The following is a 24,774-nucleotide window of genomic DNA, read 5'->3' on the forward strand; positions in this document are numbered from 1 at the left end:
TCGCTGCCTCACGGATGACTCCAGAGGCACATCATCAGCACCAACCAATATGTACCTGGTCCCCAGCAGTCCTCTGACTGCAGGCGCTCTGGGCACGCTCTGTCTCAAGCGAGTGTGAAGTGCCCCCACAGCTGTGCCCCAGGACACTAGCTAAATGTCTAATTCCCACCGAGGTGCTAGTATCTGCGCTGGTGCCCGCCTGGCTGAGATGGTATGATGCTGGTGAGTGGATTTGCTCTGGGGCTTCAGGGGTGAGAGGTGGGCCCTCTGCCTCCTCCTCCCATCACTGCTTCAGTGATGCTGAAAGGAAGAAAAAGGACATTTGATTAATTACAGTGCAGACAATGTCAATTTGCATGCCGCTCCCCCGGATCATTATGCGTTCATCCTTCCATATTCAGTGGTAAACCCAATGGTAAACTTCAATCACTGAGCATTCAGCAGTGTCATGGCCTCTGTGCCACACATGGTGGCCTGAGTGCTCGCTAAACATACCTCCCCATGGCATCCCAGCCTCACCGCCACCACCCGCCCGACATGGAGCAAATTGTCCCCTAACTTTCACTGGCACAGTTAAGGTGAGTGAGTGATGTGTGCTCTGCCCAAAGAGAGGTCCTGTTTTTTTTTCCAGTGGTGGTTTGCTATTGCCTTCCACTTACTTACAGGGCAGAGTAAGGAGGCAGACCCCAAGTCTGTCTCATCCAGAACAGGAATCAAACCCATGCTGTTGGTGTTGTTGTGAACTACACACCAGCCATCTAAGCTAATTGGCCCCTACATTTAAGATACATGAGTATAATACAAACTAAAAAAGCGTACAACACCTGGGCCATCTTACCCCTCAAGCCCCTAGCTCCATTGTTACCAAATTAAAAGAAGACAGGTGTTTCTGCTGTTGCATGTTCAGGGGCACTGGATCTTATGGATCTTGCCTTCTACTGCAAAGAGAAAATTATGCATTAAAAACAGCTGTTATTTAGTGGGCAATTCACTTTGAAGCTAAAATGTGTAGTCTTGTGTCTAGTTTAATACAATTTAAAGTACTTCAGTGGCTGATTTTGTCATAGCTGATCAAGTATATTGGCATAATGTGCGTACAAAGATGGGCCGTTGTCTATCATTCTCATCCATACCTTTCCATGCCTATTTCTTTTGCAGCTGGTCTCTGCCTGGCCTAATACTTTACATTTTTAGCCTTTCATTCAAGTTTCTGCTGGTCCCATTTGCACTTGTATCTAGTCTTTCGGATTTACTCGCTGTCACCCCTGGCCAACTTGCGGCTGCTCCAGCCCACTCTGTTGACATTCTGACCAATCTTGTTGCTGAAAAGAATTTTCCTGGTCAAGACTGGGAAGATCTGGTATTAAATTTAATTTGGAGCTTAGATTTGGGCTGTGGGGTTAAGATAAGGGTTGACTCAAGACAATCCCTGATCCTAACCCTATGATTAAGATGAGTTTATTTTGAAGAAGGTAAGTGTTTAAATCAATGATGTGCCCACTGAGTGGAGCAAGAGGGGGAAAGTGTATTTTGATATATTTCATTGACCACATTGTTGCTGCTACCTGAGGTCAAAGGTTACTGGGATATGGGTCAAAGTCATCTCAGAGGTGGGGGTCAAAGGCATACAAGGACCAACAGGAGTGTGACTGTCACTTGTAACAAAACCCTTATTGAGTGCATCGAGTGGCACCTGGTTATGCACCATTACTGAGACATCTATCAATTTCCAATGCTGTTCGTTAAATTGTGAGAGATGATTTATAGAAAGTTTCTAATAGTGTTTAGAGTAAGCACTTCCATTCAGACTGCTTTTTCATAAATCCTAATACTGTACTTTCAGTGTGTGAAGGCACAGCCAGCACAAAGCTGATACTTCTACACAGGTCATACATTGATTAACCATAGAAGAAACTAAGGACAGTGCGCTCCAGAATTTATAAAACGGTACCTTACAGAAGGATGAATAATTAGCAGAAAGTGCCATTAAATTGAAAAATAAATCAACAATTGGGATTATTGTGACTAACTGGAATCAGCTGAATACAAAATCTGGAAAACCCTAGACCAGTGAACAAAACAACATTGATAGACCATGCAAAGGATTCAAAGAGTTTGTTTTGAGTATTTTTGGTAATTAAGGAAAGGTAACCTTAGGGCAGCACATGTGCAGGAATTGAGTGGGTGAAAAAATATGGGAAATATGTCATAGCCAACAGCAGTTTGAGGGCATTTTGCATGATACAAACCAAAAGGCTGTAATCTAGTGTATAATCTGTGGGATACCAGTTCATTCATGTCTATAATTCTTAAATATATTATGAACTCCCACTCAGAATGATGTAGAGTGATATCATCCTATGCACATAAGAGAAAGATAAAAGGAATGATTTTCCTCTCCATTGCACCCAGCGAAAACTTAGTTCCCATTTGCAAAGGAAAAAGGGGTGGAGACATCGTATGCCAGGGCTTAGGTCCCTTCATGGTGTCCAGGAAATTTCTGGGGATCTCTGGCAAAGGTATAATAGGGCAATTACACACAGTTGCACCGCAGGAAGATGCAACCATGAAAATCAGGTGGGAGATGGTCCAACTGTCCCCCAACCCCCCAAAACCAGTTTACACCCCAACATCATTTACCTGCACCCATTGACAGATGAACATTCAAACCTGCATCAGCCCTGGGAATCAAAAGATGGAACTAAGAAAAATCTTTTCTTTATAGATACTGGGCACCATCTTCAAGCCTTAGGCCCTGTTGGCTGGTGTTTTTGGACAACAGCCAGAAGTTTGTATGACCAGTGACTATTGCTGTCTTACCGCTTTTTCATAAAAGATCTGCTGCTCCAGACCTTCACCTGCAGCAGAAGTATGGACTTTTAGCTCCATTTCCAGGTGCAATGCCCTAATAGGGAATGAACCGATGTCAGTGGGAGGTTGTATCTGACACAGGCTAAAATTCTAAAACCTAGGTAAAGATGTGTTGAATTCACGTCTGGCAGAGCATCCAAGGAAAGGGTGGAAATGAAATATTAGCCTCACAACCTCCCACATTCTTCTGATACTTGTGAGAGAATGGAGTAGAAAACACTTTTTTCTTTGAAGGAAAAGGTTAAACATGCAAAGAAGCACAAGAGAAAATAGGGAAGGAAGGAAATTATATGACATATAATGCAATATTTCCTTAGACTAGGAAGAACCCATTGCCTCCGAGTAACTTGGGTTTGCTAATGAAGTGCAATCTTGTCCAGTTTCGGTGATCACACACTGACATACTGATTACACATAGCATTGCAACATAAACTGCTATCTTTAGTTACAAGGGAAACTAATGGATTCAAAAGACCAGTAAAACTAATAGAGCACAGCAGCATATATTCATATAAATAAACCCATTACAGAAAATATGGCAACAATCGTCATTGTCGGTGGGATCCTACCATCCATGGAAGACGATGGACTCGCAGCAAACAAATCCATTTCAGCCTTCAGATGGCGCACCTTTGTTGATGGCTGAAAAGGTCAATCCTTGAGATGCAGGTTCTGCCACAAGTGCTGCACATGAAGCTACCGAGTGCATTGTGGGTTGGTGTTTTTGGTGTTAGCGTCTGTTGCCAATCCACTGTGGCCACTGGACATGGGGGTGGGGCAAGCCAGCCCACAAGAGGTGTCGCCATTTTCTTTTGTTGTCAGCGATGACTCCCAGGTGCAATAATTGATGCTTAGGGCCTTTATGTTACACTTTCAAGTGCCCTTGAAGCAGAGCTCTGGTCATCCTACCAATCACCTTGCTCTGGTTGCCTCACTGTACAGAAAGTCCTTGCATTTGTGACCCTCTTCGATCCTGCTGACATGCCCGATTCACCAAAGCTGCCTCTGTTTCATACTGCTAACAAACTGGGGAGCTCTGTCCTTGAGATGGCTGCCCCCTCCTGTGGGCTGGCTTGCCCCACCACCATGACCAGTGGCCACAGTGGGTTGGTAACAGATGCTAACACAGAAAACAACCCACAATGACATTCGGTAGCTTCATGTGCAGCACTTGTGGCAGAACCTGCGTCTCAAGGATTGACCTCTTCAGACATCAGCAAAGGTGCGCCATATGAAGGCTGAAATGGATTTGCTTGCTGCGAGTCCATCACCTTCTGTAAATGGAAGGATCCCACCGACGACGATTGTTACCATATTTTCTGCACTGGATTTATTTATATGAATGTATGCTGCTGTGCTCTATTATTTTTACTGGTCCTGCCAGGATATACATACAATGCATCCCACACACCGAAGATGGAAATTAATGAGCTTCTTTTCCTGATACCTGATAAGTCGTCCATGTTTCACAGCCATACAGCAAGGCTCTGAGAACACAGGCCTCATAAACCATCAGCTTGGTCTTAAGAGTCAGCTTCATGTTATTCTATGCACATTTCGGCCAAAGTGGTAGCTGATTTCCCTGTGGGTATATCAAGTTCTGCATCAAGGGGCAGACTTTCTGTCACCATGGACCCGAGATAGCTGAATTTGCTAGCCACTTCCAGTCGGTGTTATTTAGTGTAATCAGGGGCAGGGATACCTTGTCCTGTGACCATGGTAACAATCAATAGACTGATATCATAGTCTTATCCAAAGAAATTGTGGAAATATGTCCCTAAAATATCAATGCTGTAAAAATTATCTCAGTGGTCAGCAGATAACCTTATGAATATCTTAAAGCAGTGGTTTGATTTTACAGGATTCCTGTAGTTAACTGCATTAAGTCTTTGACTATGTCATAGCCCAAAAGCTACCAGTTTCACTTAGCTTAGCCTTGTACAGGCTTAGCAGATACCCAGAACAAGATTTCAATGTCCTGTACTACATAAAACTATATAGGACTTACAGCACAGAAACAGGCCAATTGGCCCAACAGATCCATGCCAGTGTTTATGCTCCTCCAATATCAGCATTGTCCCATTTAACTTGAACTGGGATTTTCTGGCCCCATCGTGGAGATTCAGCGGCCCAGCCAAAAGTACATTGACTTTCAGCAGGGCCAGATGATCCCAGAGTCGGGTGGGGCTGGAAAATCCCATCCATAATCTTACCCTATCAGCATATCTTTCTATTTCTTTTCTCCCTCATGTACTTATCTAGCTTCCTTTGAATGTATTCATGTTATTCACCTCAGCTATTCCATGTGGCAACAAGCTCCACATTCTAAGCATGTCGTTGGCAAGGCCAACATTTCTTGCCCATCCACAATTGACCTTGAACTGAGTGGTTTGCTAGGCCATTTCAGAGGGCAGTTAAAAGTCAACCACATTCTGTGGGTCTGGAGTCACATGTAGGCCCAACCAGGTAAGGATGGCAGATTTCCTTCCCTAAAGCACCTGGTTCACTAATGTCCGTTTTTACAACAATCGATGATAGTTTCATGGTCACCATTACTGAGACTAGTTTTCAATTCCAGATTTATTAACTGATTTTAATTTCCACCAGCTGTCATGTTGGGATATAAACCTGCGTCTCCAGAACATTAGCCTGGGCCTCTGGATTACTTGACCAGTGACATTACTACTAAGCCATCGTCTCCCTGTAGGCATTTTGGTCAGTGCCTCAGGGAGACATCTTAAAAGGAGCAACTTCTGTTTTAGATCCCTAAATTTTAGCAGATTTTCTTCAGTGATTGCTGCTGTTGTTATTCCTGCGACAATAATTCCACTCATGACTCCAGGCTCAAATGTTTTTTTTATATAAGCTGTAATACGTTGTCTGATAATGATCTGCCATATTATATTAAATAACCTGCAAATACTACAATTTGATTCCCAAGCTCCAGCTACCTTGAGAACTTTCCGACCATCAAGCAAACAACAGAGCCCAATTTCCATGTCTGGGGTGACCAGCTCAGGCCTCCAGGCCTTCAGTCCATTTGCATGGCTCCCCACCACCTCAAGAACATTCATGTTTACACACAGTTGCCTCACATTTACACACACATTTGCATTTTAGCCCCTTCACTGCAATAGTAGATCATTTGACCTACCTTCAGAAATCATGAGTTCAGCATTACTAATTCAACCAACATCCTTCTCTGGGTTTTTCCAGAGAGTGAGTACCCCTAGTCTCTAATGTACTTTCCTAGTTATATTCTCCTTCCTGTTATCCTAGCTCAGGAGTGGTGTCGATGTGGTTAGACTGTCGTACATCCTTGTTAAGTGGCTTGCAGCACAATCGGAGAAAATAGACCAATAAAATTACATAAATAATGGTTAACCTTGTATGACTGTATTTAGATAGTCAATCTAAAAAGAACTTTGATCTGCGGTGTACAGAGGAAAACAATTCTGTTTTGGAATATCAGATAATCAGTGCTTTGTGCTAATGTTGCATGTTTGAAGCCCAGTGACAAACGCTACATAATTTACATGTGGTTAGTATTTAGACTTGCAACTTTTCTGATTAATACATTCCTCACAAAGAGGCTTTAGACTGTCTACCCACAACCAAACTTTATACCCAGCTTGGAATTTCCCGGTTCCCACAAGGATGGAGGATAAATTTGATCCTAGATTTGGGCTTGACAGCTAACACTAGTTGTTTTGTTTGTATTGACAATATCAATGACATTGAGTAGGGGATGGCTTTACCAGAATGATGCATCCAAGCACAGTAGCAGGGAGTGTACCTGAGCATTCAGTGACATGGAGGCCTTGCTGTAATGTAAGATTGAAACTATAACAAAAAATCACAATGAGTTCAATATAATCTGCACCTCTCCTCCAGAAGGTTTTACCTCATGGCTCCAATGAAGAGACACAAAACTTAATAAATCTGACTATTTTTGTCATATTTCACTGAACCACCCAAAATTGTGATGGATACTCAAGATGGGGACTCAACAGTAATGGAGGAGCCACCATACATTCAGTCTCTGTAGCCAATTTTCCCAATATTGATAATTTCTTACCACAAACACAAGATTTTTCATAATTGGGCCCAATGTCTGCAAGCTCATTAGATAACTGACAAATAAATGACATCCTTTTCCTGTATTTCTGAAGTACATTAAGTAGACTGCCTCTTTTTCTCATGGGCAAAACAGTAGGGTTGGGTGTGGAGGGTAGTTCTCTGCCATTATCTGGTGAAGGTAGCAAGATGACAAATGGCCTGTTCTATTGACCTATGACTACTTGGGGCTGAGTTATCTGCTCGCCAAAACAGTCACTCATTCAGCACAGGAAAAATATGACAAATTAAATCAACTGTAACACCCCAACAGTAATTTTACTAACTTTACCCATCTGCAAGTATAAAAGTCAAATTAATACCACTGTGTCTGCTAAGTAGTGAACAAAGATTATGCACCCATGTAGGCACTTTGAATGAATGCTTTTTAGAATGGAGTTAACAACAGATCCAGGAAAACAGTTTAGCCCCAGTGTTTTGGTTGTACGGGACAAACTGCTTGTCATGTGCGCAGTTGGAACGACAGTGTTTGAAGGAATGATATTGTATATCAAGGAAAATGTTCTTTTCATCAAATAATTTCTATGAAAGAAGAACATTAAAACGCATGGCTTGCTCCAATTACGTAGTTATGCATGTAATATAATTTTATGGGCAGAATATTTCGTCCCATGGGCAGGTGCACACCTGACCCGAAGGAGAATGAAATAGTGCATGATGATGTCAGGCAAGCGTCCCGATGTCATCGCGCACTCTCGCGATATTTCAGTCGGCGGGCAAGTGTGAGAGGCAGCAGTGCACCCGCCGACAATTAAAAGGCCTATTAAGGCCCTTAAGTAATTAATAAAGTTGCATTTTTCGTTGCCCACTCAACCATTCGGTTGGTGGGTGGGCGAATAGGCCAGGTGGCCTTTGCATTTTTAACGTTAATTGGCCAGCCAGCATGAAATCGTGGTCGGAGCCCGATCGCAGGCAGCGGTCAGTCTCATGACCATTCCCGGGCCCTCCTGCCATACCTGCGCGATGAGGGGCAAATCCTCCCCACAGGTTAATATAGCTGTAATCTGTCTCTAGCAATAGGTTTTCATCTATGCCACATTTGGCCTACTGCCCTCCATAAAGCTGCATCCATTTCCATTAAGAAAATGTTATGCAGAGTGTATTTTCATTTGTTATGCGCTCATGGACAAGTTTTTCAGATTGAGTAGTACATGTCTTATTGCTTTATTTACATCTCACGTACCACTGCAACCTGGTGATCCTGTTGGGCACTGCTTTGAGTGATTTAACATCAAGAAATACGAGAGAGCAGCCCATAAATGACATGGTTAGGGGAAGAAGGCTTCACCACAGGTATGATCTGAGCACACTGATACAAAACCAAATCCCACTGCTTTGCAGTGCTGAACATGTATCTTGCAATGCATTTTTGCCACTGCTTAATTCTATACTTATATTTTAAATATGTGATGATAAAGTGGGACACACAAACCATTAAATATATGCATAATTTGATGCACGTTTGACAACTATTAGAGTAAAATGTTCTTTTATTAGATATAGTTCTTAAATACAAATTAAGGTCAAAGGTTTCTCAATTAAGTTTGATCTCAGAAATTTTTCTTCAGATTAATGTCATCAAACTTATGTCATGTGAAAGTCCAGTCAATATAACAGTGGCAAAGATGAAGTGATTTCCCATTTGCTACTTTATTATCTGTTTCGTTTTTTTTAAAGTATGTGTTGCGTAATGTAGAATGAAGTGTTTAATGCTGACCTGTTAAAATGCTATTAAGATTATAACTGAGGAACTGGCACTGGATGACAAGCAGTTCATCATGAACCCATTTGTGAATACTCACTGGAGTACAACAAACGATTCAAGACACCTCACACCCAATTAGTTGAAGGTATAGTAATTGTTGTCAAGTGAGGAAAAAGCCCAGAGCAAGCACTTCTGTCCAAGATGCTTTTAAGACTGAATGGTAAAGTGCCCAGATTTAATCACAGCCTGTAATGCTTCCTATGACAAGTCCCCACGGATCCACAATCTGATGATAAAAATCTGATAACGTTGTGGTCAATGACACCATAGCATCCGATGGGATCTTAGCTTGAACTCACAGCAGGAGGTTACATATGCCATGGGATGTGTTAGTGGGCAGTCCCTCCTTTCATGTATGAAGATTGTCTCAGTGGTGTAATAATATTTCCAATATCCTTGGTAAGTAATGTGGGTAAGATGCCTTGGGACATTACGCATATGTCACACACAGGTGATTCATTGACGGAGGAATCGTCCCAGATTTGAACAAAGTACGGTAGTGGGTAGGAGAAAAGTAGTTTTACCCGCCGGCTGAATGGCAGGTTTTCACACCGTATCGTCCCATTCCCACCTCATTAATTATGCAGCCACAGGAAACACACCGTCTCACTGGCAGTGGCATCTGATTTGCCCAGCACGCCATTACCTTGCTTCCTCAAGCAGGGCACCATATTTAAACTGCAGCCACGTGCACATTTCTCAATGCTTGAAGCCCAGGACTGTTCCGGTGAAGTCATGGCCCCAAAAGCCAAGAAGAGTGCAGCCCAGATTCAGTGACACATCCTTAGTATGCCTTCTGGACACCATGGAAGCCCACAGCAATATCTTCTACCCCCTCTCTGGCTGTAGGAAGCCCACAAGTCTCACAACTCCAACTTGGGAGCTGGTGGGAGAGGTGGTCAATGTCACTGCTGCACACAAGAGGTCAGCCATCCAGTGCAGAAAATGGATGACTGATCTCATCCGTGCCGCCGGGGTAAGGCGACCATCTTGGTGCTGATGACTGCAAGTGTTGCCCGAAGCAAGGTAGACAAACAAACCTCAAAGTCCCGAGTGAAGTGCAGTTTGCCAGGTGCATGTTGCTTATGTACAGTTGTGAAACACGATGGCATGATTGCACAGTGACACGCGCAGATGATCCAGGGTGATGATTCTGATGAGCAGGGCTTATAGTGAGATGCCAAAGCATTGAAATTAGGTTCCTGACATGTGGTGGCGTGGAAACATGGGCCGCCATTGACAGGTGCAGTGGATGATCGCAAACTGGTTTCACGACAGCGTGAAACCGATTATTGGCCTTCTCGCCATATTGTCCCCCTCCCCGCCTGCCATGACACCCAACACCAACAGGGCCGAAAAATTCTGGCCATAGCCACATTACTGATGGCCCTGAGTGTAACATGTTTCACACGCCCCAGCATCTGCTTGTTGAACACAATGTTGAAGGTTTACTGCTCTCCACTGATCACCCAATACCAAATAATGCAGGGGTTGATTGAAGGAACTGTTTTGACTGAATTCTACTTGTCACATTGATCAAACTGAAAATAGTAAGAGGCCACATTGGTTGCCCAGTCTCAGGAGCTTAATCAGTAGCCCAAAGGTTTCATAGGCCTTACTATGACTACAGAGTACCTTCACAGAGCAGCTTAGCAAGCAAAGGTTAGTTTCGCCAGGCAACCACTTAATCAACTGTCCATCCATTATCCAGCTGGGAAGTTTTCCCTCAAATATGTCTCTCTCTCTCTTTCAGCTATTCTTTCCTGCTAGCAGCTCAAATACATGCTGCACACCACCAGTCTAGGCATCCAAGACACAATGATCCCTTGATTAACCTTGTCCCAGTTTACATGGACTCCCTGGACTATTTCATTGAAAGACAAGAGATTGTCAGACGCCCTTGTCAGTCAGGTCCAAGTTACTCTCATTTATTTTGGTTAGCAACTTCTCCAGCTGTCCAATCAGCCTTTCCGGATGATGATACTGATTTTCTATACCCATGCTGTTTAAAGCTGTTCCTACCACAGTGCCTTCAGCATGCAATCATTGATAGATCTGGATCACTTGGTATGTGCAACTCAGTCCCTATCCTATTCTTCCTTCCATTGTCTCTTAGTCAAGATACTGGGCAGAATTTTCCAGCTGACATACAGGTGGCGTAGCCCACACGTCAGTGCGTAAAAAGTCATCAGCGCACGGCATCGCGATATTTTGGTGGGCAGGCGCGCTCAGTTTGTCCACCATTAATTGAAGGGCTCTTTAAGGCCCTTAGCTTGCCAATTATCCAGGATTTTGAGGGGCCCCCATCCGAACTTCGGGTTGACGCACAGGCCCAACGGGCAGGCGGGTAGGAGATTATTTAAGAAAACTTTTGCAATGTCGAGATATGTGGACTCAAGAGGGGTTGTTCATATTTTACATGAAGTTATAATTGATGAAAGTGTTTAAAACTTGCCTGTGTGGTTATTAATAGTTCTCATCGATGACCAAGAGGTTTTTGTGTAATTTTAAACCAGTCTGCAGACAGTAATCTTTCTCGGCCTTGCAGCTTTCCGGAGGCCTCCATTTAGCCTGGGGCTATGGGTTCTGACCTCTCCAGTGGAGGCAGCTCCCCTGAGGAGGAAGGGAGGGATAGAATAAGGAGGAGGCCAGGACTGAACAGTCAGCCTCCAGGGGAGCCACCTTTGGGTGTCCAGGCGCAGGCACAAGTGGCGCAGGGCCAAGAGGCTGTCCAAGGCAGAAGGGGCCACAGACAATGCCATTATCCTGCTGCCAGGGTATACAGGCAGCGAAGCAGCTACCTCACTATGACTGAGGTGCAGTGCCGAAGGAGGCTCCAACTCCAAAGGGAGGCAATCACCTATATCTGTCAGATGATTAGCCCTGAGATCTCCCTTAACTGTATGGGAGGACACCCCATGCCTGCAGCTCTGAAGCTCACAGTTGCTTTCCACTTCTATGCCTCTGGTTCCTTCCAGGGCTCGGTGGGTGATCTTTGCAGTGTCTCCCAATCAGCTGTCCACACTTGTGTCAAGCAGGTTACAAACGCTCTGTTCAGGTGTGCATTCATCTTCATCCACTTCCGCTGTAACCAGGCAAGCCAGACACAGTGAGCCAGAGGCTTCACGGCTATTGCTGGCTTCCCCCGTGTCCAGGGTGCTATAGACTGCACACGTGGCCATCAAGGCGCCAGCAGGTGAGCCCGGTGCCTTCGCCAACAGGAAGGGCTTCCACTCCATGAATGTGCAGATAGTGTGTGATCACAGGATGCAGATTCTGCACATCTGTGCAAGGTTCCCAGGCAGCTCCCATGATGCCTACATCGTCAGACACTCCCAGGTGCCGGGGCTCTTCAGTGCTCCGGCTCGGCTGGATGGTTGGCTGCTGGGTGACCAGGGCTATTCCCTGCGAAGGTTGCTCATGATGCTACTACGCTGTCCAAGAACAGAAGCTGAGCAGCGGTACAATAGGAGCCAGGGTTGTGGTGGAGAGAGCCATCGGTCTTCTCAAGATGCGCTTCTGTTGCCTTGACCACTCAAGGGGCGCACTCCGGTACCCCCCCAGATCGCATCTCTCTGATCGTGGTAGTCTGCTCCACCCTGCACAATCTTGCGCTGGAAAGGGGGAATGGAATTGATGATGAAGACCTTGAAGCCCTGGATGAGGCTGCACATGATGAATCCAGCAGTGCCTCAGAGGATGAGGAAGCACAGGGCGATGATGAGGGGCACAACAACGACCCACGTTTACACCAAGGAGGCAGGGACACCCAGGACAATTTAGTTCAAAGAACCTTCAGCTAGCTCCACACACATGGATCAGCAGGACCAGCATTGCCTGGAACTTCCACATGTGGTACTTAGGTGCTATATCTTCTACCTTATCGGCTGCAAATAAGGCCTTAGTACAGAAACATCAATATCCACTCAAGCACTCATGATAATTATGTGAAAAAGAGAAAAGCACCACAATGAAAAGACCCTCAGCCATGGTAACAAAGGTGGACTTTATTGTGTCCAAAATTAAAGCACGCATGATTATTTCACAATGACAGAAAAATGGGTCCCTATTCTAAGGCCAACACAAAATCACCAGTGACATACCCGGGGAGTGCCTAAGGTGTCTTATGCTTACGTTTCCGGGTGCTACGTCTAGGTGCTGCCCCATCGCTTGGAGTGGCATGTGAAACAGCCTGCTGGCTCTGCTGTCCTATTGGACTAGATGACCTCTGGCCCATGGAGCCTGTGATGTCCCTGTCTGGGAGGGAATGGCCAGTTCCAGAACTGGCACCTCCCCAGTTGTTGCAGCCTCAACGGAAGAAACGTTGACTGGCAGAGGGGCGGAGGAGCTGCTGCCCTCATCCGGAGCACCATGAGAGGAGCTCGCAGTGACGACAGGCAGCTGCTGTGCCGACGTGAGGTCCATTTTGATCTCCCTGCTCACCACAGATGCATGGGTAATGAGTGCCGGCTCTTGGTATCCACATCATCTCCCACAATGGGAAAGACCGCCTGTGGCCAGTACCGCTGTGAGGGCTTGCAGGTCAGAGCGTATCCCAATAATATTTTGATCCATTCGGTAAAGCCCCTCTCTACGAGAGTCGCCAATCTCTCATTGAAGGATTCTTGATGCTCTGCTCTGAGGGCGGAATCTTCACGTGTACTCTGCCTAGACTCCTCCGTTGCAGAGAGCAACTGAACCATTCCCTCATGCAACCCTGCCAGATGCAAACGCATTTCTTGCCGCCTGTCCTGCAGCTGCTGCAATGGGAACAACTCCAGAGGCACAACATCAGTGCCGGACTCAGCATGTGCCTCGTCCCCTGCAGCCCTCCGGCTGCTGGAACCATCGGCACTCTCTGCCCCTACCATCTCCTCCAGCAATCGTGATGTGCCCTCTCCACTGTGACCCGGGACACTAGCTGACGGTAAAGTCCTCACCGAGGTGTATGTGTCTGCACTAGTGCCTGGCTGGCTGAAATGATGTGCCGCAAGTTGCACATGTTGCCCCTCGGGTGTGGAGGGGGGGCTCAGTGCCGACATGTGGGTCGCTTTGGTGGTGAGGCTGAAATTAACAAGGATAGTGAATCAGTTAGCGTTTATTCACTTCAACCTTTCATCCCTTCCCCCCCCCACCCCCCCCCCCCCCCCACCCCCCCAGCCTCATAAGTCGCTCACCTTAAAGATCCTAAGGAGAAGAACATTGGTGAGGTGGAAGTGAGTCAAGACAGGCCCCAACCATTAAACGCAAATGTAGACAGGCTGGTCAGATGGACTCGTGAATGCCACATGGCTTGTTATGAAGCACAGGAGTGGGGAGAGTGCATGTTGCCTGGATAGTTGTGGGGCTAAGGAAACATCGCAAACAGTTGTGACATTTTCCGCCAAACACAGGAGATTGAGAGGTCATATTATTGCCCTTCATTCCATAAGGAGGGGCATTGACCGGGTGGCCAGAAGGCAACATTTCCCCTTGGCGCAGGAATGAGTAACGTGGTGGCATTCATCTAAGTTGAGTGCCGTGAGGTTCACAGCTAAGGTGCTGAGGACCTTTTGGACAGAGTAATGTGGGGCTCACTGGCTGAAAGGTTGCAGGAGGTCCCAAGCCCCCTAGAAAGCATTAAGTCTTTGGCTGTGCAGCAGCGATCCAATAGCATGGTAGACCATGGTGATAGTGGTCACAAATGGGATAAGGTGATTTTGGAAGGTGGTGGAGACACTATTCTTCAAGGGGATGAGGGTCCCTCCTGTATGACCCAAACGTCAGAATGTCTCAGCCTGTGAATGAGCTTTGTTGCAGCATTAACGATTGCAGCAACCATCAGTAGTTTGGATGGTGGGCAGAGAGAGTGGATGGGACTGTGGACCTCAAATACCTGCCCCCTGGACCCCAGCCTCACCGCCCCGGCTGTCCTGTCCTCCTGCCCAGCTCCATGGCCTGCTCCTCGAAGGGTGTGAGGCGCTGGAGGAGGGCGCGCCCACCTCCAGTCCTCAGGTGCTCCCGGGCATCGTGGTTACTTTTTGCCTGCAAAACAGAGAAGAGGATTTATTGGGGCAGCTCGCTCATGTACTCTGCACATGCACGCCGCACCACAACCACAGTGGCCCATCTGAGGCCTCCAGTGGCTCCTGTCCACACTACTAGTGAGGAGTCCCCAGAAGATAGTATGGCTGATCCCAACCCCCTCCCCCATAGGTCCCCTTGGACACATTTGGCGTCCATCACTTTGAATAGCACATGGGTCCTAGCGCCTATGTCAAGGAGGAGCAAATAGGTGTGGCGCCAATGCCAGCAGATGGGACTTGCCTTGGACCATCTCATTACCATCAATATGACATGTGTTGGAGTTCTGAGTGTGTCTACCGGCTTCCCCTGCAGCTTGCCCCCAAACTACTCAAATGCCACAGAAACCAACATATGCTGTGGGGAAAGCCCTTCTTCTCCTCAACCACTAAGGCTGATGTAAGCATTGTCAGTACCCATTTGCCCACCCACCGTGTGACAGATGTCCTATGCAGTAACGACAGCAATACATGGTGGGGGGAGGTCAAAGGCTAAGGCTGCATTCTGGATCAAATGGCCAAGACAGACATGGTACTCGCCCATCCAGAATGCAGCAAATCATTGAATTGTTTCCTGCACTGTGTGCCAGTGCGCCGAACGTCATTATGGGCACTGCATTCTGGCCAATGCATTGTGGAAGGTATTATTGTTCAAATTAACAGTGACTAGGACAGTCCCATGTACACATCTTGATGAGTAGCCTGAACAAACAGCCCATTATGCAATCCACCCGCAAACACAGCCCTGTTATGATTAGATTCAACAGCATGATAGTTTGATTGTTCTTGAACCTTTAAAAAACGTTCTTAACATGCGACAGATCTTCCATTTCTTGTGCTCCAGTGCAGCTATACTGTCTCTCATGTGCTTAATAAATATTGGGAAAATAAAGCTGCCCCAGTAGTTCAACCATTCCTTTACATTAGGGAGAATGATTTATGACACATTGTAAGAGAACAAAGAACAAAGAGAAGTACAGCACAGGAACAGGCCCTTCGGCCCTCCAAGCCTGCGCCGATCATATTGCCCGTCAACTAAAACATTTTGCACTTCTGGGGTCCGTAGCCTCTATTCCCATCCTATTTGTGTATTTGTCAAGCTGCCTCTTAAACACCACTATCATTCCTGCTTCCATCACCTCCTCTGACAGCGAATTCTAGACACTCACTACCCTCTGCGTAAAAAACTTGCCCCACACATCTCCTCTATAGTTTTCTCCTCTCACCTTAAGTCTATGTCCCCTAGTAATTGACTCTTCCACCCTGGGAAAAAGCTTCTGACTATCTACTCTGTCCATGCCACTCTTAATTTTGTAAACTTCTATCAAGTCACCTCTCAATCTCCGTCGCTCTAGTGAGAACAATTTGAGTTTCTCCAACCTCCCCTCATAGCTAATAACCTCCAGACCAGGCAGCATCCTGGTAAACCTCCTCTGCACCCTCTCCAACACCTCCATATCTTTCTGGTAATGTGGCGACCAGAATTGCACGCAATATTCTAAGTGTGGCCTAACCAAGGTTCTATACAGCTGCAGCATGATTTCCCAGCTTTTATACTCAATACCCCTGCCAATGAAGGCAATCATGCTATATGCCTTCCTGACTACCTTATCCACCTGCGTTGCCACTTTCAGTGACCTGTAGACCTGTACACCCAGATCCCTCTGCCCGTCAATGCACTTAAGGGTTCTGCCATTTACTGTATAATTCCTGCCTGTATTAGACCTTCCAAAATGCATTACCTCGCATTTGTCCAGATTAAACTTCATCTACCATTTCTCCGCCCAAGTCTCCAACTGATACTTTGTCTATCCACCCACTCATTGTACACCATGCTGATCAAATGGCCATTTTATTAATAGAGGCTGCACCACCTCTTGTCGAGTGGAGTAATATAGTTCTCGGTGTCTGTTCTATTTTCATCCCAGTCCACACAGTCTTTTATTCAAGTTAGAATAAAAACCTTGTCTGCTGGTTGATAGTGGCCATAATGTGCAGGGTGGCCACACATGTGCAAGGTGAGGAATAACTCAGCATTCCAAAACTAATGGCATGCCTATACCTTGTGTAGTCAGCCATCATGGGTGAACCCGGCCTTATAATGGTTGGGAGAAAGTTGCCCCCAGCTCCCACTAATAATCCATTCAGCAATTACCCACAGCAGCCTCATCGTGACAGCCATGGTAATTTAGGCATCTCTTTGTAATAGGTCTTGTTCCTGTGATGGTGACTGTGGTATTGCCCACTTGATCAGTTACTGCTGTCAGATTTAGACAAGACCCAAGCAAAGTAATTGGGTTACTTGTCAATTTTATTTCTTAATTAGTTTATTGCCATCAGGAGGGCAACCACTGACACTGCCTGGTTGGTCTGGTCAGTTACTAAGTTGTCAAGAGGGTATCTGATTTCTACTTGACACCTCCTGGAATTTGAAGAGTCTTGGTTTGATTTCTCTCATTGTTTCTTGCCAGGGGAACATTACATTATTCCACCATTGTGTGGAATAATGGTACCTTTTCTAACATTGGGAACATTTGTCATTTTTCATATTGTTTACCACATTCCTCCTCCTATTTTCCCAACCTAACAACATTTCCACAGCCAATCCTGTTTTTTTCCACGGAACTTTGGGCAGATGCTCTTTTAGGGGCTCCCAGCCTGGAATGCAGCCTCCAACACAATGAAACAATACCCTGGATCTGTAAGAATTATGCTGATGCCAATCTTTACTAGCAGGGGTAATTGAGTCAAAAAAGCCTTTTTGAAGACTTCTAAGTCTCTAGTCAGGGCTCCTTGTCCTCATGCCTGTGTCATTTCAAACAAATCCCTCAGTCTACTTATAAAAATATGCAACAGTCCTTTTTTGATTGGTCCACATTGACTGATGTCATTAATATGGTCCACATTCAAGACATGCATAATACCATGTTTACCATCCTGTAAACAAATGCCAGAGGCATGAATACTTGGGTCTAGGAGTATCTTAATATGTTGGCATGCTGTCCATATCACCCTTCTCTGATCTACTCCATATCTACTTCCTGGTGAGCAATTCCCAAGCTAAAATCTCTGTTTCAGAAGAAGTTAATGGCCATTCCTCCTGAGTCACACTAATGACATCACTGAGTGGATTATTTCTGACCATGTAGTGACAACTGCAATGTATCTCATTAATTCTTGTTATTAACAATCACAGTAGTCTCTAAAATGGACAGTCTTTTTCAGTGCCCCATCTTCTTCCAAAATATCCCAGAGGTTCATTAATCTCACTATTTGACCCAAAATCTATTTCTTGTTAATCTCCCGTGGTTCCTCTTGTGACGGTAGCCAATGCTATTTGTCATCTGAATTTTCCCCATGACTCATGGCAACCTCTGTGTGGCCAACCAAATTTATGGGTCCACATATAGCGGCCCACAAACTATTTTACAGTCAGAGAGTTATGACTTCAAATTCCCATTTTACTTCATAAGTCTTCCTCACTCGTAATATTTTCTGACTCTGTCATCCCCTGTGTAGCAGATTTTGCTACCAAATGCGAACTCTACAATATCATGACGACATCAGCCAGACATTCTCTCAATCTCTCTTTTTCATCTGACTGATTTCTATTTTTTCTTTTATTTATTGGATACATCTCAATTTTAAATGCACAAGTTATTCACCCACTAAGGGTCCTTTTGCCAAAATGTGCCATCATCTTTTTTCCTACTAGATCTTCAACCAATCCTATGGCTGTCTTGTAACCCTCATTATTCTCTACAATCTTACAGGCCAATTCTAATGGCCTTTACTATCTCAGACCCCTTTACTATTTTTTCAGTGTCTTTTCCAATACTAGCAAGATGATTTCCACTTTGAAGAATTGAAAGTGGATAAAAGGCTACTTGTTGGTAATCGACCAATGAACTCTACAGGAAAAAATAATATAAGAAACAAGAACAGGAGTAGACTGTTCAGCCCCTCAACAACGGAGCATCCACTATCCTCCGAGGTACATAATTCCAAAGATTCACTGACTGAAGAAATTTCTCCTCATCTCAGTCCTAAATGATCAGTCACTTATACTGAGACAACATCTCTTTGTTATAGATTCCACAGCAAGGGGAAAGAACCTTTCAGTATCTAACCTATCGAGCCCCTTCAGAACCTTGTTTGTGTCAATGAGATCACCTTCCAATCTTCTAAAGTCCAGAGAGTATCGACCCAATGTACTCAGCTTCTCATTGTAGGACAACTCTCTCATCCATGAACCAATCTAGTGAACTAATGCTGTTAACATACTAAAGTCTTGGAACTTGAGTGCTGGCATTGAATAACAAACACTGCTCATTTTGAACCCATCTGTGTAAAAAGTATTTTTGTTGTAATTGGTGTTATATTTATAATTAGAGAGTCACTGAACCCTATAGATGGAATTTTATGAGTGGGATTTTACAGTCCAGCCAAAGTCAATGGAGTTTAGAATGGCCCACTACACTTTACAGCTCCATCCTCACCATGATGGGGCGGTAAAATTCTGACCTATGTGTTGTGAAATTGTAAATTAGCTTAGAAAAACAAGTTTTGACATTGGTATATCTAGCACACAGAAGAATGTTCCCTGGTATTAACAAACTATCTTTTATTTTATATAAGTTTGAATTTAACAACAACTATGGTTTACATTTGTACTCTTTCAGAACAAGGTTCTAGAAAATGGGCACACAAACCATAATAATTTGAGCAATACAGACACATTTTTCAAAAGAAAAAAGACTTGACTTGTGTAATGCTTCATCACATCTGTCAGAAAATCTCAAAACACTACATAGAACAGTTAGTTCCTTTATTTTTTCATGGGATGTGGTCGTGGCCGACAAGGCCAGCATTAAGAGTCAACCGTGTTGTTGAGAGTCTGGAGTCACACATAGGCCAGACCGGGTAAGTACAGCAGATTTCCTAAAGGACATTAGTGAACCAGACGCGTTTATACATCAATCAACAATATTTGTCATAGTCACCATTACTGTGACTAGCTTAAATTCCAGATCTATTAATTGAATTTAAATTTCACCAGCTGCCATGGTGAATCCATGTCCCCAGGGCAATAGCCTGGGCTTCTGGATTACTAGTCCAGTGACATTACTGTTACACCATTGTTGGAAGTGTGGTGTTACTATGTGAGGAAAAGCAAGAGCTATTTTGCCTGTAACATGGTGAACATGTTTTTGTGGAGATATTGTTTGAGAAAGTAGTTCAAATAGTGCCACTGGATCTTGAATGTTCATCTGAACTCCTAGTATATGATAATTGATTCAGACTTGATGCCAAAAAATAATAAATGATTCATTTGCTGAAAATTGCATCAAATATATGCTAACACATAATATTAGTAAAGATAATAATTGCAATTAAAACTATATTCACTCATTGATTTCTAGATGGACGTCATAATTAAGTTGACAACGGGCTTATCTTGAATTCTCTGGCTGTCTGATAGCTCTCTGACATCAATTTCTCCGACATCAATTTCTCTAAGCTCGGTTGTCTTCAACTCCACTTTCCTTCCTGATCGCTAAGCCTTGATTCTCTTAGAATCCAAAAATCTATCTATTGTAACCTTGAATATATTCAACAACTGCACAGCGCTCTGGGGTAGAGAATTTCAAAGTTTCCAAAAACCTCCGAGTGAAGAAATTCCTCATCTAAAACCTTCAATGGCTGTTACCTTAACCTGAGACTATGAACCCTGTTTCTAGACTCTTCAGCCAATGAAAACAACCTGTCAGTGTTTTCCTGAATCAAAAAGACGTTAACACACTGCCTGTAAAAATCAGAAACTGTCCTGGCTGAAAATCCACTCAAAGTCTACCATGTTAACCTGTAACACAAGCATTTGCACTGTGATCTTTAACACCAAAACTACTTTAAAAGGTAACAGCAGATAGTTGATGTTAAATGATGTAATTATAGTTGTGCCCTACCCTTGCAAGGTGCTTCACCCAGCGACGATGGACATTCAATCATAATAATTATATTTACTAGAGATAACCATACACTGTAACATCTCCAGTCCGAAATGCTTGGGACCAGTCATTTCTGGATTTGGGAAGTTTCTATACATTGAAATTAGAGCATTGCTGAAAAAAGAGACATAGTTTGCAACTGTCCTGATGAGTGCAAGAAGAAAAGCATCGACTGCATGTCTCTTTTTTCAGAAATCCTTAAGTTCTGTCCTACCAAACAACTAAATTACACTAGAACACCTAATACCAAGTGTGTGAACTGGGCAACATCGTAGATGTAAATATTATCTGAAACCGAAAACAATGATAAAGCATTATAAAGCAATAATAAAAATTGTTTTACTTTTCCAAATACTGCAAACTCCATGAGCAGAATTTTACCCTTGGCGTGTGGGCTCGGCGGGGGTGAGCAGCGGCAGCCGGGAAGCCGACTACTGTCCGCGATCGGCATCACACCGCAATTTCACAATGGGGGCCCAATTAAGGCCCGCCAAGCGTGAAAGGCGGCTGGGGATTCAGCGAGAAGAGGCGGCCGGGGGCATAATGTCTGCTGGGTCCAATGGCGACCCGGCAGCCGATTCAATACCAGTCCAGGCAGCTCCTGGAAGGATGCCACGGAAGGACGCTAAAATAAAGATGGATCCCGTTGCGTTTGGACATGGCAGGCGGGAGGGCAGATCGGCAGGGCAGTCGGCCCTGCGTTTCTCGGGTGAGTGCCTCGCAGCCCTCCTGGAGGAGGTTCCAGCCAGGATGGAAACCCTTGTCCCCAGAGACGGGAAGAGGAGGCCCCCACACCTCACCAAAAAGGCCTGGGAGGGGGTGGCATCCAGGATCAGCAGCCACGATATGGTGAGATACACATGGGTGCAGTGCCAGAAGCATTTCAATGATCTGCTGAGATCGGGAAGGGTGAGTACTGTGTTAGCATGGATCACTTTGCAGAACAGTCAAGAGCTGGCCATCCACCCCGTGGACCTCAGAGGTGTTAGTGTGTGAGTGGCAAATATCAATGAAGCAGGAGCTGGCCAAAGGGATGAGCCCTGGCCGCTTAGACTGAGTGTCTTGCGGCTCCAGGGTCACGAATCAGCTGAGCTCTGCAAGGTGTTCCTCAGGTGGAGTTGGCTATGGTGCAATAGAGTGTGGAATAATCAATGCCCCTCTATCTTTTCAGGAGAAGACATCCCATAACAATATCAAGAGGTCGCGCAGGGGACCCCCCATACCTCCTAATCCTCAAGTGTTACAAGCAGGAGGCCCCTGGAGCTCGAGAGGCATGATGCACCTCAGTCAAGCAGCCGCAGTGAGGTTGGGGTGCCAAATGAAGGTAAGAGTGCAGTGCACTAAAGTGAGAATGCTGGCCATTGCAATCATTCTATTGTAGTCTCTATGTTACTGTGAGCCTTGAACCTGGAGTTCCCATTGATAATGGAAAGATGAGGGCACCATCTTGCATATCTCTCTCTCATCAGGGTGCCTGGCATGCAAGTAATAGTGTCATGACTTAAACTAATGACATGACCTTCTTGTCCCTTTTAGGGTCACCAGCAGGCAGTCACAATGAGGAGCCTGAAGGCCCACGCCTAACCCCAGAGGACCACCATGCTGAGCACGCACATGCATCACACCCTCTCTGTCAAACTGCCACCAGCACAGATACCAGCACTTCAGTGGGCATAAGATTGTTGTCTAGTATCTCAGTGCACATTCATGAGGGCACTTTGTACTCGCTTGAGGTGCAGGCAGAGGCACAGAGTGCCCAAGGCTCTGGCCAGCAAACAGAGGACTACTGGGGACCAGGATAATGCTCAGTCAATGGCTGATGATGGGTCTCTGGGGTCATCCATTCGGCAGCAGATCCTGGAAGCCCAGTGGGGTGTGCGGGAGGATTTGATGGAGATACATGAGGGAATGCGTGCCTTGGAGGAGTCCCTGTGGAGCATGACCACTGCGTTGACCCTCATGGCCGAGTGCACTGCCTCCTCCATGGAAAGAGTGGCAATGCTCATGGAGGGGCTGCTCCAGGGACTCAATCAGGGATCCCTGGAGATGCATTCAGACCTACAAGCCCACACACCGACAATGACCTCAGCTTGTTAGTGTCAATGTGGGAGATGGGTTGGGCAGCCAGTATCCCAGCTAGGTGCCCATCCATCAATGGTGAGCAGGGAGGTTCAATGCAACTTCACACTGGCGCACAAGCTGCGTGTTGTCTCTGCGGGCTCCTCTAAGGGTGCTCTGGATAACTGCAGCAGCTCCTCCACCCCTCTGCCAGTGACCATGGCTTCTGATGAGGCTGCGGCGACTGGGGAGATGCCAGCAGTGGCACTGACATCTCCCTCCTAGGTGGGGTCTTCACAGGCTCCACAGGCCAAAGGACGACCGCCAAGGTCATCAAGGTCAACAAGATAGCAGAGTCAGCAGGCTGCCTCCAAAATCGGTGCCAGAGAGGGGGAAGCACCTAGATTTGGCACCCGCAAACATAAATGTAAAGCAGCTCAAGCACAAGACAGACTTATCACGGGTGATATTTTGTTTCCCCATTTTGGTTTAAATTTTTTCCTGGTGTGATTAAAAGCACTGGTTAGTGTTCATTTCAGCTCTGTTTCACCTTCATAATTAAATGAGATGTTATTTTGTGCTATTGTTCTGCAGGTGCAGGGAAAGCCATTATGTAATGATGAACCTGTGTCTCCTGAAACTTTAATGCACAGGCACAGAGTGTATGTTGCTGGCCAAGGAACTGGTCCTGTCAGGGATCGAGTATGGAGACTGCAGCCCTGGCATGTGGTGGTGGTTCTTATTTGGTAGGCTAGCTGAAGAAGTGTTGGATCAAAGCATCCCGGGTGTCCCTGCCTCCTTGGAGGTTACCCAGCTTAGCGTCCATGCCTTCAGTGTTCTCCTTACTGTGCTCATCCTCGGACTCACTACTGAGTCTGTTGCCTGTGCAGCTGCGTCAAGATCTTCTTCCTCCAGGGGGTCCCCTGTCGCCAGTGCCAGACTGTGCAGAGCGCAGCATGCAACCACTATCAGTGACACCCGCTCTAGGGGGTATTGCAGTGCACCCCCTAAATGGTGCAGGCATCGGAAGTGCATCTTGAGAAGACCTTGGTTCTCTCTACCACCGCCCTTGTGGAGGCGTGGCTCCTATTGTACCACTGCTCGGCCTCTGTTTTTGGATGGCAGAGAGGCGTCATGAGCCACCTTTTGAAGGGATAGCCCTTGTCACCCAGCAGCCACCCATCCAGCCAGGCTGGAGCATGAAGAACCTCGGCACCTGGGAGTGTCTCAGGATGTAAGTGTCATGGGAGCTGCCAGGGTACCTTACACACACTTGCAGCATCTGCATCTTGTGATCACACACGATCTGCACGTTCATGGAGTGGAATCACTTGCTGTTGACAAAGGCACTTGGCTCACCCCCTGGCGCCTTGATGGCCACATGTGTGCAGTCAATTGTGCCCTGGACACGGAGGAACCCATCAATCACTGTGAAGCCTCTGGCTCACTCTGCCTGGCTGGCCTCATCTGTACGGTAACGAATGAAAATCAATACCAGCCTGAACAGAGCGTCAGTCACCAGCTTGATGCAACTGTGGACAGCTAATTGGGAGACTCCACACAGACCCCCCACTGAGCCCTGGAAAGAGCCAGAGGCATAGAGTTTGAGGGCCACTGTGACCTTCAGCACCACTGGCTTGCGGTGTCCACCCACACAGTCGGAGCTGACCTTAGGCCCGATCCTCTGATAGACAGAGGTCACTGTCTCCTTTGAGAGATGGAGCCTCCTTCAGCATTGCACCTCGGACATATTGAGGTAGCTGCACTGCCGCCTGGCAGCAAGATAGTGACATCTTCTGTGGCCCCTTCCACCTTGGACTTCCTGCTGGCCCTGCACCCCTTGCGCCTGCACTTCTCCTCCCACAGGTCGCTC

Source organism: Carcharodon carcharias, chromosome 13, assembly GCF_017639515.1.
Source record: "Carcharodon carcharias isolate sCarCar2 chromosome 13, sCarCar2.pri, whole genome shotgun sequence".
In the NCBI taxonomy this organism is placed as follows: Eukaryota; Metazoa; Chordata; class Chondrichthyes; order Lamniformes; family Lamnidae; genus Carcharodon; species Carcharodon carcharias.